We start from the raw sequence: 19,011 nt of genomic DNA, 5'->3' as shown, positions 1-19,011 counted from the left end.
CTCATTCTAAGAAGTGGACCTTCTCCTAATAACTCTTGGATAGCAAGGGACATCAGACTGTAGCTATGGATATTTGGAAACACAATATTTACAGTAATGCATGAAAACTCTTTAGTAATCTCCATATTAATATTTATGTTATATGCAATGGAATCCTTAACAAATGTTTTACTGCACAAGTTATTGATGAAGTTCAGGCCACCAAAGCACAAATGTAAACAATGAGTTCATCTTAACAATAAATTTCTCTTCTTATTTTTAACCATTTTTCCAGGGAGTATCTTTCTATTCATGTAAAAAATCATGCCATGACATAAAAGTGAGCCCTCATATTAATTTATTCCAAGTTTCCTTAGAGATTATATTATTGAAGATGTTTAGGTATGGGGCTGCAGAAGAAGAGATGCAAATGAGTTGTTACAGAGGATCTAAATGTGAAGAGCAGTCAGATGCTCTCAACTTCCCAGAGTTTGCTTTTATTCACTTCATACAATCATGTCAGAACAATCATAGTATGTCATTAATACAATTATAACACAATATGCTTTACATTAGTTGGCTTATTTGAACAGAAAACACTCTACATTAATACTAACAGAATGATTATACTCAGATGACCACAATTTCAGCAAGATGTTCTTAATAATGAGCAAGAACAGGTTTTCCACAAGGTTTGCCTTCTGGTCACACTGTGTGCAATGCTTCTTCTGTGCCTTGTTGTTTCCTCAAACTCAAGCTTGAAGGTCAGAGCCATGTATTATTCATTGGATGACTACATTTCCCCCTTGTTGTTTATTCAGCATATGATGATACAACTCAGTAAATGTTGCAGCATTACCACTAATTATTTGCTAATGTTATTGGAAGTTTCATCTTTACACTATACAGGAAAAGCGAGAGATGTAATTATTAGTAGCAATCTCACAGAGCTACCCAAGACCATTTGAAATTGTTAAATGGTTTTAATACACTCAGCCCTTGAGAAATTCCTTGGATACTATTCTTACTACTGACAGCTAATTATTTGTTAAAAGTAAAAAATATTTGTTATTGTAATTTAAAGACTTCTTTTGTCATATCGCCATGATTCAATGTTTCCTAACATTTTTCCATGGGAAAAAAGTTTAATTATAAGGAGTATGAGTTATACAATAATTGTCTATATTCCAGTCACATTTTAAATTGATTTGTCATTGCAGGCTAATAATTTTATCTCTTAAGCATTATTATTGTTTGTTGTAAGCCAGTGAATTCAGCACTGATTTCAATATCAATCTGTCTTTGAACCATACAAAGATTAGCAGAGTTCTTATGCCATTCAGTTACAAATTCAGCAGTCGCCTGTATGGTAGAATGAAGCAGTCCCATGCCACAGCAGCAGTGGCAGTAACTGTTATCAGCCCCATGATTATGGTAAATATTAGTCTTGTCATACTTTTGGTACAGCAGTACTTCGTTGAACAGAAAGAATAGGTGCTGCTGAAGCCCCTTCCCCGATAGCTTGCTGAGGCTGCCCAGGCGGATGAACTCCCTTCTTGGGATCACAAGATTGTCAATGCCAATCAAATCTTTCTTGAGCTCGTGCAGCTTCTGGAAGTTTTCCATCTTGCTCCTCGTACGGTGCAGCTGCGCCCCCATCTCCGCGGCTCTGCAGTCCTGCAGCCGGCGTGGCTGGGCGGGTGGTACTTGCACAGCCGCTCCCGGACCTGCTGGCAGTGCATGAGCCGGTGCAGCGGCGCGCGAGGAAGGTGTTGTGTGGCAGATAGCAGAACTTCTGTAGCTCGAAGTCGCGGCAGAAGTGTTCCAGCCTCCGCCAGCCCTTGATGGAGGTCTCCAGGGCACCCAAGGCCTCAATGTGCTTACACAGGTGGTCTTCCAGGTGCTTCATGCCTTGCACTTCATTAGCATGATATCGCCGATTCTTTGGTAATCTCTGATGTGGGTGTTAAAGCGGACTTCCCACAGGGCGAGTCGTTGCTCAATCTGCTTGGGAAAATTGGTGTGAAATTTGTGCAAAGGTTACAAATTCGGGAATATGAGGCCTTTCAGCGCTTCAGGCATGGAGTCCTCTTTGCTGACTGCACTCTGAAACCACCAGGTGATGACCTCCAGATCCTTTAGGTGGGTTCTCTCGGTGGTGGAAACTTCCTTAGCAATGAAGTACGCCTTGTCCGCAGAGAATCTCTTTCTCCGGCCCTCCTCTTCATCATCGGTCCTTAGACACGTTTGGTCGTTCAGCTGATCAAGGGAGAGGCCTGCTTGGTGTCTGGGCTCAGGTTGGGAGACAGGGTCACGTCGGCTGGGGCAACTCCTTCCTGAGAGTTGATGGACAGCTCTGTGCTTGGCTGCGGGGACTGAGGTCGACTGGACTGGATGCGATCCTTGCCGCCCCCCTCCTCCTCCTGCTCCTTCTCCTCCTCGTCCTCCTCCTCCTCGGGCTGCACGGGGGTGGCTCGGTCCACGGGCTCGCTCCCAGGAGGGGTCTTCGAGACAGCCGGCCTTTGGTGTGGCCCTGCCTCCACGCTGGAAACTTTTGTCTCTCTCCCGGGCTGGCAGCTTTGGCCTGCAGGGGTCTCAGCACTTTCCCCAGAGATAAGGCTGGTGCTCTGTGGAGACTGTTTCGGCACTTCTGAATTCAGTGCGGAAGGCTCTGTGGCAAGGCTCCAGATGGAATGAATCTTGCTGTGTTTTCATTCAAACTGCACCTTCTTGTGTCCCCCTTCTTTAACGTAGTTGAGAACCTGCGTCTGAGTCCGACCACTGAAACGAAACGATGACCCTCGGCTAAAGAGAACTGGCTTAGGCTTGGGCTTGGGCTCTTCAGAGTCTAAAGAAGGCGTGATACTCCACACAGATTTTCCAGAACGATTTGCAGAAATCCCGACTGGCCATTAGGAATGCCAAGGTATCCTGGTATGAGCTGTTTGCGTCGGGGCGGAGCTTGATAAGAAAGCGCTTCCTCTTGAAGCTCAGCTTCCGCACCTTGGCCCAGTTGAAGGCATTGGTACTCGTGAAGCCCTGAAACACTAGAATTCCCGTGTTGGCGACGGCCAGGTTGATCTTGGTACTTTCCCCGTCCTTGGCAGAGTGTAAGCGGTTCCCATACATCTGCAGTTGACAGGCTACCTCCAGGAGTTGGAAATCGGACTCTCAGACGGGGTCTGTCCAGTGTGGTTCCGGTGAAATTCCATGATTTTGTCTTCCAGAGCATTCTGCTGAGGTGTGTATGATTTTTTTTTTTTTTTTTTTTTTTTTTTTGGTAAATGCTCTCTGTCCAGTGCCTCATCAAAATCCCCAATCTCAGATTGTACGATGTGTGAGATTACAGAGCCGTGCTGGTTTCCTTACATACCAACCTGCCTTGAGCCAAGTCCTGCTTCACTTGCATAGCAAACAGGGAACTTATCTGTTCTTCTTGGAGCTGAGTGTGGTCGTGCGGAAAGAATTTCACCACAAACTTCACCATAACATGCTTTGGCCTTCGAATCTGCTTCACAATGGGCTTCAAGAGATCCAGCCACACCGTGATCCTTTTGTGGTCAGGGAACTCCAAGCCAAAGTAGTCGCCTTCCACGAGGTGGAGGCCGTTGTAGACGGCGTCCAGCGGGACCTTCTCTGGAGCTCATTGGGGAACCTCGAAGGCTTCCTGGGTATCGTTCAGCATCTGGATCTGGATGGTCATGAGCTTTCCTGAAGGGGTGGGAGGTGGCTTTTGTCCTCGTTCCAAAGTGCTGATTCCCGACTTCTCCAGGATCCCTAGTCGTGAACCTGGCATGGGCTTCTGCTGTATCTCTCCCATGGTACACACATGCACTGGGAATCATTAACATACACTGGGATGGTATCAGAAAGCCAATGTAACCCTTTATTAATAGGTGGATTAGGTATGTAATCCCAATAATTATAATGATCATTATTAGCAAAAGCATGCCCTACCATGATAGGAGCAAGCATAGCAAAGAAAAGATTAGAAGATTTTTTTCAGTTGAGTTATTTAACATTTCTTTAGTGTCTCCTATCATTTTTTTGTCCCCAAGTTGTGGGTGGTACTTAACAAGCTCATGGCAGCAGATCCTGCACATGAGGCTTTCCAATAGCCATAGCTTCAAAGTCTTCAGTTGGAGAGTCAAAGTTAGACCTTGCTCTTTGTTCATGATGGGATTTAACAAAACTGGATGGAATCCAAATTATGTCTCCAGTATCTGCAATGACACAAACAAATCCCTTTCCCCATCTATTTTTTTTTGTTAATCCTTCTTTTAATTCATTATTCATATCTTTTAAAAATAAAGAATGTAAAATATCATAGGATTTTTAAATTATCCAGTACAGTTCTGTGGCTGTTGAATCACCATCTGTAATGTTCAAAAAAAAGTCAAAGTGAATCGTTCTTTATGTAACATGTCTGTGCATCATCTTGTATTCCTCCTTTCTCTGTTTTTGTTTAAAAAAACATTCTTTATTCTTTGATTTTTCTATTTTTAATTTGTCTTTGAGAGTTATATGTAATCTCTGTTATATGTTTGCTATGTCATTCATATGAAAAATCTTTGCAATTTTAAAGATTTATAAGCAGGTCCATTATCAGTTTCAGTCATTTTTGGAATACACCCATAATATTAAAAGCCTCATATAATATATTCAGACTGTAGAGGCTCTAATACCATGGCAATAAAATTACATAAAGGCCAAACCTTTAAAGGAATTTCATCTCCTGTCTTATGAGCACTCTGGAGAGCTTGCATGGCTTGTTTCCATACTTTCACATTAATGCAAGCCCTCCCTGACAGATGAAACCAATAACAATATTTATGCATTAAAATAAACAGTTCATTTAAGCTAGATCAATTCACTTTCACTCCTGTACTACGTAAAAGCTCCTGTAGTATTTTCTGAACATTCTTCCTGGAATTGGTGGGAATTCCCCATGACTCTAGACTTAATACCAAAAGTTTTGCTTATCTCAGAGTGTACTTACCCCTTTCAATCTGCCTCTGCTGAAAAGAAGCTGGTTCTTCTTACCTCACACACTAAGACAAAGGTGTTTCAGTCTGGGGCTGAGGAAGAAGAAACAGATGTGCATGAGTTGGTGTGGAGAATCTGAAAGTCAAGAGCAGTCAGATGCTCTCAACTTCCCAGAGTTTACTTTCATTCGCTTCATAAGATCATATCAGAACCATCATAGAGTGCTAAGAATACAATTGTAAAACAATATGCTTTAGATTAGTCTGCTTGTTAAAACAGAAAACACTCTTCACTAATGCTAACAGAATGATTATACTCAGAGTAATCTCAGTTTCACCAAGGCATTTTCAAGGAAAAACAAGAACAAGTTTCCAAGAAGGTTTGTGTTACTGTTGCACTGTGTGCAATGCTTCTTCTGGGCCTTGTTTTTTTTTTTTTTTTTTTTTTCCCTGTGAACTCAAGCTTGAGGGCTGAGAGCCATGTATTATTCATTGGTTGTCTACATATTATCACTAACATCCTCAAGGCACACTGAAAAGCTTAGCCCAACCTCAGGCCACTGACTAAGTCATGATCCAATGTATAATATTCTTTATATCCCAGTGTCAAACTTTGTTTGACTGATGGTAGATACCACTTTGCTAAGAATTCATGTTCATTTGTTCATGTGATACATAATTATCATTAGGGGAATACATAAATCTAATGTGTACAGGAAAAATGACATGTTATAACAAAATATTATGGTAATAAAATAGTGGTACCTTTTCCTTCAATTCATGTAGTAACATTAGTTTAAATATTTTTAAGTATTTTATTTTAGTTGAGAGAGAGAAAGAGGGAAGAGAAAGAGAGAATGAGCACATTAGGGGCTACATCCACTGCAAAACAAACTCTAGGTGCATGCACCACCTTGTGTACCCCCATTTATGTAGATACTGGGAATCAAGCCTGGGTCCTTAGACTTCACAGGCAAACACATTAACCACTGAGCCATCTCATTTGCCCACATTACTTTAAATAAAAATATATATGTGTGTGTTCAAGAACTGAATTTATCCCTGAACTTCTGGAGAGAATTCCTATTTTGTCTTAGTAAAATAATGTAGCACTTGGAACAAAGATGCAGCCCAATAGCCCAGCACTGGAGGCCAAGATTGAAAAGACTTCCATGCCCACCTTGAATTTCCTTTGGCTGCTTTGGTAGACAGAGAGGAAGGTGACCCACACACTGCAGAACACCAGCATGTTGAAGGTCAGGAACTTGGCTTCACTGAAGGTATCAGGCAGGTTTCTGGCCAAGAAAGCCACAGTGAAGCTCACTATGGCCAGAGATCCTAGGTATCCAAGGATGTAGTCGAAGCAGTGACTGAGCCCTTGTTGCAGATGATAATGATATGCCCATGTTCAGTGTCAATAAAGGGAGGGGAGCTTCCCAGCCACAGTGCACAAAGAATAATTTGGACCACGATGCAGGTGGGAATTATGAAGTTAGGTGCCCCTGATACCAGAAGCCCCCTTATTCTTCTTCCCAGAATGGTGACCTTAAGGCCAGGACCACAGTAGCTGTTTTGGCCAAGACAGCGGAGACAGCCACAGTGAAGAAAGCTCCAAATGTGGCCTGCTGCAGGACACAGGTGGCAGTGCTGGGACGTCCAATGAAGAGCAAGGAGCAGAGGAAACAGCATTTGAGGGAGATGAGCAGGGTGTAGCTGAGGGTCAGTTATTGGCCTTCACGATGGGAGTGTTTTGATACTCCCAAAACATCCCAAGAACAAGGGCTGTGAGGACAAACAAGCACAGTGTCAGTTAGGTCAAGAGGTCTTCATAAGCCAGAAAAGTCACATATTTCTGCAGGCAATGGGTTTGCTCAATATTAGCATATTTATCACCCAGATACTTCACACACTGCTCAGTGTCTGAAGCAGAGAACAAAGACTCTTCATTACAGTTTCATCTTTCTCTCACAGTCACAGATGCCTCACATAAATATCTATAACATATTAGAAAACTGTTCCATCCTTATGGGTATAGACAGCAAATGAAGTGGATTATTCTGGAGATATGATTCAAAATTGAATATATGTTCCTTTTGTTGTGTTTGTATTGTCAGTGTGTGTTCACGTGCACGGACCTATGGGTAGAAGAGGCGGCCAGAGTATGCCACTGGCTGACTTCACCTGCTATGTGTGCATTACTCAACTTGAACTTCACCAATCTCACCAGACTAGCTAGTCCCCAAGACCTGGGGTCTTACTGCCTTTTCTTCAGTTTATTGTTACATAAATGGGTTTATAAGCAGTTGAGGGTCCTAAGAGGATTGGATGTACAAGGTTGCTTGATGCCTGATTAGCATATGGGGACTTTCGTTACAGCACATAAGCAGTGGTATAGGGGGATGGGCTTTACAAGGTGCTGGCTGATAACACATAAGGAGTTTCCTAGGCAACTGGCCAAAGTCGCAGGATTGTGGGTAAAGCCTAAGTCTTATCTGAATGTTCAGGTATCCTGTGCTTGGAGAGCGATTGGCCTTACTTCCTGCTGATCTTGGGGTCCAATATTTTGTCTGGGAATCCAGTCTCACTGCGACCCCCAAGAATGGGGGGGCGAATTCTGGCTCACTGCAACCCCCAAGAATGTGAGGAGGAGCTCCCCTGCCAGTCTGGTCCCTGAGATATGACTGGTGGTTCAGGCTGCTGTGACTTCTCCATAGCCTGGGGCCTTCTTGTCAGAGAGCTTAGGTTTGCTTTAACCCAGGGCCATGCCAGGATAATGGGACTAAAGGGATAGAGAAGGGATGTAGCACAAGAGGAGCTGTTGTGTATACCCTGTATGATGGACAGTACATGTATGCAGATAAATATCTCAAAAAGACATTACCATATAAAACAAACATGCTAACAAATATAATTATTCAAAGGCAAAATTAGAAACATATAAATAGCATCAATTCTGTGAATGATTGTATATTTACATTGAGGGAACATTTACAGTAAACCCGTTCTATGTTTCCACTGAAGGTATGGATAGCTGAATTTGAATATCAAACTCAGGATAATTTGAATTATCAATGATGTTTCACACATTTATAGCAGCAATTCACCAGATAATGTCAATTTCTTTAGACCATGACTGCATACTGCTGCTTGTTTATTGAGAACTTTTAGAGAACTATATCATGTATTTTGTTCACAATCACTTCCTTTTCCTCTCTCCAACTGAACCACTTTTACTTTGCAAATCATCAATTTTGTATTTTGATTTTTTCGTTGTGTGCATATGAGCAAATGACCCATTTGATTCAACAGGGGTTTCTTTCTTTTTTTTTTTTTTTCCATTAACATGGCTGGTAAGTCTTTTATGGGAGCATGGGCAACTTAACAGTGGATACAACACTGAAGAAATCTTACTCTGTCAGTGGTCCTACACACCTCACAAATAAAAATTTCTGAGGTAGGCAAAACTTTAAAATTAAGAGACTATTTGAGGAGGCTAGAGACGTGGATCAGCATATGACATGCTCATGGATCAAGCCCAAGTACTTGTGCTTGACCCTGGGACCCTAGGTAAACAGTTATAAGGATCCAGAGACATGGATTAGTGGTTAAGGGGCTTGCCTGTGAAGCCTAAGTACTTATTATTGAATCTCCAGGTCCTGTGTAAGTCAGACACACAGTTAGGCAAGCATGCAATGTTGCACATGTGCACAAGGATGCATATGCATCTGGAGTTCATTTGCAGTGGCTGAGGCCCTGGCTCTCCAATTCTCTCTTTCTGGCTTGCTGTCTGTTTCTCCCACCTCTATCTTTCTGTCTCTCTCCTTCTCAAAAAGAAAGTAAAGGGCTGGAGGGATTGCCTAGCAGTTAAGGCATTTGTCTACAAAGATAAAGGACCCACGTTTGATTCCCCAGGTCCCACGTTAGCTAGATGCACATGGGGGCACATGCATCTGGAGTTTGCTTGCAGTGGCTGGAGGCCCTGGCACACCCAGTCATTCTCTCCCCAACTCTCTGTCAAATAAATAAATAATATTTTTTTTAAAAGTCAGAAGCTGGGATGGGGTGGGCATCTGTAGTTCCAGCCCACTGGATGCAGATGGCAAGATGGGAAGTAGAGATAACAGAATTTTCTAAAGCTCAAGGCAAGGACAGCAAAGAAAAGAAAAACATAAACACAAACAAACACATACACATACATAAATAATCATTAAAATTGAAATTAATTGAGCCGGGCACGGTGGCACACTCCTTTAATTCTAGCACTTTGGAGACAGAGGTAAGAGGATCACCATGAGTTCGAGACCACCCTGAGATTACATAATGAATACCAGGTCAGCCTGAGCTAGAATGAGACCCTACCTCAAAATACAAATACACACAAACAAACAAACAAAAATTAGTTGAAGCTGTATAGTGTCATTTCAGAAAGAGTTTAGAATTTGAAGTTTAAAAAAATCCCTAGATCCAAGCAATCAGGAATAAGCATTCCTGAGTTTTTGAGGAAAATTCTAGATTTAGAACCAAGTACATTATTGAAATATATTTATTATATATTCCAGAAACAAAAACACATTCACATGACCTAGTATCAATTTGAAGTCCTCAAACTCCATGGTTTTAAGCTTTCTTCAACTAAAGCACAATATTTCAGGTAAGCAACTGAAAAACAAGAAAGGTTCCATTTGTCTCAGAGAATGGGAGATTTCAGTCCATGTTGGGTTTTCAGTTGTAGTTCTCTTGTACCTATGAAAGTCTAATGCTTCATGGTAAAGTGTGGTGTGCAGCCATCTCTGTCAAGGAATTAACACAATAATATGTAAAATCCAGCAATGAAGCAAAAATATATAAATTACCCAATCAATAAATGGGAAAACTGAACATTCAGTTCTAAATAGAAGAGGTACACATCACCAGTATTTTATAGAAAAATATGTGTCATAATAAAGAAAAATACAAAACAAATGTGCACTGAGCTCTCCAGTCAGATTTCCATCTGTGATGGCTTGATTCGGGTGCCCCTCATAAACTTAGATGTTCTGAATGTTAGGTTCCCAGCTGATGGAGATTTGGGAATTAATACCTCCTAGAGGCAGTGTATTGTTGGGGATGGCTTATAGATGATATAGCCAGTATCCCATTGCCAATGTTAGGCACACTCTCCTAGTGCTATTGCCCAACTTATGTTGGCCAGAAGGTGATATCAACCCTCTGTACAAGCCATTGTTTCCCCCCTGCTATCATGGAGCTTCCTCTTGAGTCTGTAAGCAAAAATAAACACCCCCCCCCCACACACACACACCAAATCTGCTCTTTGTCAGGTGATCTCTGCCAGCAATGTGAACATGCAACAGTATAGTTGTTACCTAGAGTGGTGTTGCTGTTAAGAGACCTGACTGTGTGACTTTTGCCTTTATGAACTATTTTTTTAAGAGGAATGTGGAAGGATTTGAAACCTTGGCATAAGAGATGCCTTGCAAGGCTAAAGTACAGCTTGATGTGTTATTCTGGTTGGAGTTGAAAGACCCAAATGCAATAAGAACTATGGACTGTCAGGCTTGGCTTGTAAGGGTGAGCAAGAGCTTTGCTTGGACTGGGCTAGAAGTAGTTTGTGTGAGAGGCTTGCTGATATGCCTATATATTGAGAATTTGTGCAGGGTTGCTTTGTGTAGAAATGGAATGGTGTGAGTAGAGGGATGTAACACAGAAATGAAATCTTTGGGCCAAAACAGCCCATTAAGCTGCAATTGAGAGATTATACCCTTTGAGATCAGGTCACCTGGCCTGCACTGAGGCAACAAAAAGAATGTGATCTCTTTTGAAGGGGCCTGAGTGCTCAAGGAGGTCCTGTTCTTTAAAGTCTTCTTTATTCCCCCACCCTCTGGATTAACAAATTTGCACCCTACCTGGTATTGTAGAGTATAAGAAATGCAGGAAAGAGAGAGTCATTGGGTTTGCAACATGGTCTTGTGTTTTGGAAATGGGCATGGTCAGTGTGTAGCAAGCTTGCTGGATGCTCACATGGCAACCCGGTGGAGCTGAAAGGATCAACCATGGGTTGCAGTGGAAACCTAGTGGAGACGCTGGGTCCACAGATGGCTGCTAAGGAAAGCTGCCAGCCCCAGATGAGATTTTCTAGAACTGTGAGTGGCCTGGCTGGAGGGGAAGAACTGGAATTCTAGAGAATTGCTGCTGGTTGGAATTATTAGAGTTGGAGATTTGACACTGACTAGAGTTGTTGGAATTGGAGCGACAGAGTTTGATATTTGTCGTTTAAATCTTGTATTGGTTGAATATTTCTTTGCTATGCCTAGTGCCATAATTCTCAGTGTGAATGTTTATTCTGCACCACTATGGGTTTTTGAGGATTTTTTGGTACTATGGCTCAGTTAAATTACCTTGGACTATGGGAATGTTTGAACGTCATTAGGATTGATAAAAACTACAGGGACTTCTAAAGTTGGACTGAATGCATTATATTTTATATCATGTATATTTATCATTTTATGGGGGCCAGGAGCAGAATGTGGCAATTTAATTCAGGTGTTCCCCATAAACTTATGTTTTCTGAATGCTAGGTTCCCAGCTTATGGAAATTTGGGAGTTAATGCCTCTTGGAGGCAGTGGATTGTTGGGGGCAGGCTTATGGGCAATATAACCAGTTTCCCTTTGTCAGTGTTTGGCATACTCTCCTGTTGCTATTGTCCACCTTATGTTGGTCAGAGGGTTATGTTTACCCTCTGCTCATGCCATTGTTTTCCATTGCCATCATGGAGCTTCCCCTGAAGTCTGTAAGCCAAAGTAAACATTTTTTCCCCCAAAGCTGCTCTTGGTCGAGTAATTTCTGCCGGCACTCTGAACCTGACTGCAACACCACCTCACACATACACAAAGTATAGTAAATTCGGGTGGGTGCTCAGAAAGAGGACACACTGACATTTTCTTGCTGGAGATGTAAGTGTCTATTGATATCTATATGGCTAGTGGTCTACCATTTTGATGATGGGACTATAAAGTTCAGTGAAAGAAGGCATATGCAATAAAGTAAAACATCAAAAGTATTATAAGATCTATATATACTTTTCAAAACCCATAACACAAGGCATATAACTCAGAACAGCACAGAAACCCCTACATATCCACATCACTGCCAGGACATATGTAAACAGTAGTATTATAGAATCCTCTTAGATATGCACTAAGAAGTGAGCAGATGCAGAATGTGTGTTATACATACACAACAAAGCTGTGTTCATCCATCATGAAGACCAAAATGATGTAGTTGACATCGACAAAAATAGAACTGGAAATTATCATGTGTTAGAAAATAAGTCAGACTTAGAACATATACTTATAAACATACATGGATGTATCATCTTACATGAAAACAATGTGTATGCATACAGATCAAAATGGAGTATTGAAATGGGACACAGAATTATAAAGGTGTGCCCTTATAAAATATGAAATGATCAATAACAAGACCAAGGACTGACAAAAAGTAGAAATATTACAATAAACTGATTACTGTGTATGCTGCTCATGTTAATAAAATTGGAGAAGCATGAGAGAATAGGAATAATCCACAGAGTTAATTTTAAATTTTGTTCATTTTTTAGCAATGTGCATATAATAAATATGTTTAACAAGATTCAAATATGAAATACAAATAAAATTTTATAAATATTCAAGGAAGAGTTCTACAGAGATCTGAAGGAATAGACATCTATAGGCACTGCTAAGTGAACAGATTTGCTGGGGAATTTTTCTAATCCCTATCAACATATATTCCCTCTACTAGTAAATTCTTCCGTAAGTGACAACTACATAGAAAGAGGAGAAACTGCTTTTTATTCATGAGTCTTCCTTGACCACGTTATCTTCATCACAAATATAATATGAACTGTGAGTCACATAAATACACTAATAGAATGTTAAATAATATTTTAAATCTACAAAACTCATACCTACATATTTGTATGATAAAAAAGATTCATGAAAGTATTTAAAGTTGTTTATAAAATTTAAATCAATGTGTATTAGTTCTGGGGGAGGAGATTTTCCAGGAATTTTTATCATAACAATGAAAATTATAAAAATGGAATGAACACTAAGGGAAATGGTATAGGGAAGGTAGCAGGCCTTAAGTGACATCAAAATCAATGATGAACACTGACTAGGAGTTGAAAACAAGGTAGTCAGGAGGGAGATGGGTCATAGAAGTGTGAACATTAGGCTCAACCAAAATCAAGTAAAAGTATGAACACAAAATAATAAAACACACACACACACACACACATTTGTCTAAGTCCATCTGCAATAATGTGAGAAGTATATTATATGAGGATATGCTAATTTATTCTGTGGCATAATTACATAAAGAAAATCTAATTCAAAATATAATATAGAATGCCCATATCTGCTGCTCTGAAGGGTGTGCAGAGAATTGAGTAGGCCAGGTCTCTCTGACATCACAACACCCCTACTCCTCCTAGTTCCCTGGCCCAGGTCAATTCCCCTGCTGCTGGACTGGAGCTGCCTGGACACTGAAACTTGCTGCTGAAGCAGGTCCATTGCTCCACCTTCTTGAATGAATGGCCCTTGGGTTGCTAACTCCCTGATTCCCCTCACCAGAGTGTGGGAACATGGAGTGAGTGGGCCAGAGCTCCAGGTTGGTTCCTCACTGCCCAGGTTCCTGGTCCCAGTACACTGCTGATGCCTTAGAGTAGCCTGTTACCTGCATGTTGGCTGCGGAAGCAGGCCTTTTGCTCCAGATTTCTGATTGATTGGCCCCTGGCTATCCAAATCCTTTTTCCTCCCAGCCAGAGAATGCATGGGCCACTGTAGGAACTGGCCTCTTGTACCTGGCTCTTCACCTTCCCCTGTCATAATTACCCAACTCCTGATGCCCCTGTGCTGAAGAGTATGTAGAATTGGAGTGAGCGGACCAGAGCTCCAAGTTCTCCACCTGCTAGTATCCCAGGTAAATTTTATGTACTTGCAATCTCTACAATCTGCACCCCATCATATACCAATTTGGTTCACATTTCTAACAGAACACCCTTTGAAGATCTTACAAGAACATAAACTTGCTACCCACTCAATAGAAATAAACCTCTCACCAAGATAGGTAGATCACAATGCAAAATAATAATAATAATAATAATAATAATAATAATAATAATAATAAAATAAAAGAAAAAGAAAGTCAGAAAACAGAGATCTCCATCTCTACCAATGATGCTTAGTTCTACAAAGAAAGCCTCCAATAAACTCACAGAGAAATCAACAGAAACTTAGTCCCAAAATTAAAATACAATAACCAATGGGACCCTGATGAAAAGAAATGCTGAACTGGAAGGACACCATCAAAAAAACCAAAAATCCCATCAATTAGATTAAGCAAATTCATCTCTTAGAGCACTCAGCTTTTAACAGTAGGCTTAACTTAACTGAAGAAAGCATTATCAAAAGAGATATAAATAAATTGAAGATTGTTGCACTCAGTTTTGCATTGCTGGTAGAAATCACCTGACTAAGAGCAGATTTTTGGAAAAAGGGATTTATTTTGGCTTTCAGACTTGAGGATAAGTTCCATGATAGCAGAGGAAAACAATGGTATGAGCAGTGGGTTAACATCACCTCTTGGCCAACATCAGGTGGACAACAGAAAAAGGAGAGTGTGCCAAACACTGGCATGAAGAAACTGGCTATAAAATCCATATGTCTTCATCTAACAATGCATCACCTCCAGGAGGCTTTAATTTCCAAATGCCATCAGCTGGGAAACTAGCATTTAGAATACTTAAGTTTATGGAGGACACCTGAATCAAACCACCACAAAGATGAATCAACAAATGTAAGATCTCAATGATCAGTTGATTAAGACTAATGAAGACTTGATCAAATGCAAGAATGAATTCCAGCAAACATCAAGAAAATCAGAACTCAAACTGATATCATACCTCAAAAAGGAGTTGGGCATGATGCACAATAACACAACAGAAAAGAAAAATCAAATAGAGCTTATAAAAGCCTGTCTATAACCCCTCACTAACAGAGTTACCATTGTGGAGGGCAGGAATACAAGACAGAACAAATTTATTGGGAGGAAAGAAAACTTTTCTAAGTTAAAAATCTTGTGAACAGAATATGATGTAATTGTGGGATACACTAAAATTACCAAACGTCCAGATCATGGGTATACCAGAAAGAAAGAAAATCCAGGCTAGGGTCATAGAGCACATAGTCAACAAAATTATGGAAGAAAATTTTCTTAATTTCTCAAAAGAGAGGCCCATATAGATGCAAGAAGTTCACAGAATACCAGAGAGGACTGAATAAGAAACTCTTTAAGGCATATCATAGTTAAAATTCTTAACAATGAATACAAAGAGAGTACTAAAAGCAGCAGGAGAGAAACAACTTACTATTTACAAAGGCAATCCCATGAGAATTAACTCAGATTTCTCAATAAATGCCCTGAAAGCCATAATGGGACAAATGTAATACTTCAAAGTCTAAAAATCTATGGCTGTCAACCCAAGCTAGTGTACCTAGTGAAATTACCTCTCAGAATAGATGGTGAAAGGAAAACGTTCCAAGAAAAAGTCAACTCTATGATTATGTGAACACAAAGCCAAACCTACAGAGAAAACTTCGGAGGATACTACACACAGAAGAGTCAAACAACAAATGTCAAGAGCCTACAAGAAGATCACAATAACCAAAACAGACCAGGCTCAAAAAATATAAAACACAAGAGAATGCCAGACCCCAGAAAGCACCCCATCATGGCAGGGATTAAATTGAACCCCACAGTTATAACCTTAAGTATTAATGGTCTTAAATCACCCATCAAAAAATACAAGTTAAAAGTGTGGATCAGAATATGGATCCTGGGCTGGAGAGATGACTTAGTGGTTAAGCGCTTGCCTGTGAAGCTTCAGGACCCCAGCTCGAGGCTCGGTTCTCCCAGACCCATGTTAGCCAGATGCACAAGGGGGTTTACTTGTCTGGAGTTTGTTTGCAGTGGCTGGAGGCCCTGGCATGCCCATTCTTTCTCTCTCTCTCTGTCTCTTTCTCTCTCTGACTGTTGCTCTTAAAATAACTAAAAATAAAAATAAAAAATATTTTTTAAAAAATATGGATCCTTCTATCTGGTGTCTTCCAGAAACCCACGTCAACAGTAAATATACCTCCTCAAAGGGAAAAGGTAGAAAATGAAATTCCAAGCAAATTCAAATAAAAAACCGCATGTGTGTTGCTATGTTAATAACTGACAAAATAAACTTCCAACAAAAAGTAATCAAAAAGGAAAAAGGAGGTCACTCCTTACTCACCAAGGGAATAATCCAACATGAGAACATCACAATCATAAATATATATGCACAAAATACAAATGCACCACAGTTTATAAAACAAAACCTACTTGACAACAAAACAAAAACAAAATCCAAGAACATCATAGTTGGAGACTTCAATACTCCACTATCATCAATAGACAGTTCATCAAAGCAGAAAATCAATAGGGAAATAATAGAAAAAACATCAAAATTACAAGATTATAGATTAATTATACCTAATGCACATCTACAGGACTTTCCACCCCAACCTCCAGGGTACATATTCATTGCAGCAGCCTATAGGACCTTCTTCAGAATAGAACATATATTAGGCCATAAAGGTTGTCTCCATAAATTCAGGAAAATTGAAGTAAATTTCTGCATCATATCAGATCATAATGCTTTAAAGCTAGAAATTAACAACAAGAGACACATCAGGAACTCCACCAAATCTATGAGGCTGAACAACACTCTTAAACAATGAGTGGGTTGTGGACGAAACTGAAAAATTCCTAGAATAGAATAATGAAAACAGAACTTACCAATACTTATGGAACACAATGAAATAAGCCCTAAGGAGAAAATTCAGAGCACTAAATGCCTTAATAACAAACACAGAGAGAACCTGAATTAGTAACTTAAGTGTCCACATAAAGGCATTGGAAAATAAAAAGAATCCAACCCTAGGAGCAAAATGGATAGAAATAATCAAGATCAGAGCAGAAAGAAATGATTTATAACTAAGAAAAAATTAAAAATACAATGAAACAAAGAGCTGGTTCTTTGAAAATAGTAAGCATGATTGATAAACTCTGGGGTAATTTAATAAAGAAATAAACAAAGAGAAATCTCAAATTAACAAAATCAGAAATGAAACACAGAGGTCACAACAGACATCAATGAAATTAGAAAAATCATTCCAACATACTTCCAAGAATTCTATTCCACAAAATTAGATATTCTGGAACAAATGAATGAATTCCTAGCAACATACAACCTACCAAAACTTAACTCAGAGCAGATTAGTCTCCTAAACTACCTATCACACCCATAGAGATTTAAAAGGTAATCAAAAACCTCCCCACAAAGAAAAGCCCAGTACTGAATGGCTTCTCAGCCAAATTCTAGCAAACCTTCATTGGAGAGCTGAAACCATTTTTTCTCAAACTATTTTGCATAATTAGAGAGTAGGAAATCCTCCCAAGTCCTATTTGGGATGCTAGAGCATCACCAAATCCCAAAGCAAGAGATACAATAAGAAAAGAAAAATATAAGCCTGTATAAGTTATTAATTTAGAAGCAAAGATCCTGAAAAAAAAATCTTCACAAACCAAATTCAAAAACACATCAAAAGCATTATCTACCTTGATCAAGTAGGTTTCATCTCAGGGATACAGGGATGGTTCAACACAGGGAAATTACTCAATGTAATAAATAAACTTAACCATAAGAATCACATGATGATCTCAATTGATGCTAAAAGGCCTTTGACAAAATACAGCATCACTTCAGGTTTCATGATCAAAACACTGGAAAGAAGAGGCATGGAGAGTATATATTTCAACACAATAGAGACTATACATAAAGCACCTAAAGCCCAAATTATACTTCATAGGAAAAGATACAAGGAGTTCCCATTGAGATCAGTAACAAGACAGTGGAATCCACTCTCACCACTGCTCTTCATCATAGTACTAGAAGTCCTAGCCCAAGCAATAAGACAGGAGATATAAATAAAAAGGATCCAAATTGGAAAGGAAAAATTCATGTTACCCATATTTGCAGATGACATGATCCTATACATAAGTGATCTAAAACTCCCCATCTCAAAACTTTGAAACATGATTAATTCCCTAAGTAAAGTGTCAGGGTACAAAATCAATGCACAAAAATCAGTAGTCTTTCTATATGCAAAGGACAAATATGCATAGAAAGAAATCAGCGAGGCTGTCTATTTACAATAGTAACAAAAATTTAAATACCTTGGAATAACACTAAGCAAGGATATGAAAGACCTATATAAGGGAAATATATAAACACTCAAGAAAGAAATCAAGGAGGACTTAACATCATGAAAAGACCTTCCATGCTCCTGGATCAGTGAAATTAGTATTGTGAATATGGCAGTTTTACCAAAAGCATTATACAGACTAATGCAGTACCAATAAAAATTCCAGCATCTTTCTTCACAGAGATAGAAAAAAGTTATCTCAAAATTCATATGCAGTGGCAGCAGGCCTCAGATGTCAAAACATATCCATAGAAAAAGAAACATATCTGGAGGCATTGCCATACCTAATCTAAAGTTGTATTACAAAGCCATAGTAAACAATAGCTACTTGATCTTAGACAAAAGTGTCATTAAGATGGATTAAAAAAAAAAAAAAGAACATCTTCAACAAATGGTGTTGGATAAATTGTATAATCATATGTAGAAAAATGAAATTAGACCCTATTCATCTCACCATACAGAGAAAGCAACTCAAAATGGATTAAACACCTCAATATAAGATATGAAAGTCTTCTCCTACTTGCATAAAAGTAGGAGAACTCTCCATGATCTAGGAGTAAGGACAGAATTCATGAACAATACCTCAGTAGCCCAGAATATTAATCACTCAACCAATAGGATATCCTGAGGCTACAAAGCTCTTGCACAGACAAACATACCATAAGCAGGGCCAAAAGATTACCCACTTAATGGG

The 19,011-nt window shown here is 39.7% G+C and overlaps 1 pseudogene; it reads right to left on the bottom strand.

Annotated features, from left to right (window-relative positions):
* Window positions 1–1,209: 1,209 nt before the first annotated feature.
* On the bottom strand, window positions 1,210–3,799 carry LOC101609891 (annotated as a pseudogene).
* Between the last annotated feature and the right edge of the window lie 15,212 nt (window positions 3,800–19,011).

Source organism: Jaculus jaculus, chromosome 15 (assembly GCF_020740685.1).
Source record: "Jaculus jaculus isolate mJacJac1 chromosome 15, mJacJac1.mat.Y.cur, whole genome shotgun sequence".
NCBI classification, from domain to species: domain Eukaryota; kingdom Metazoa; phylum Chordata; class Mammalia; order Rodentia; family Dipodidae; genus Jaculus; species Jaculus jaculus.
This window is presented reverse-complemented; position numbering and strand designations above follow the sequence as displayed.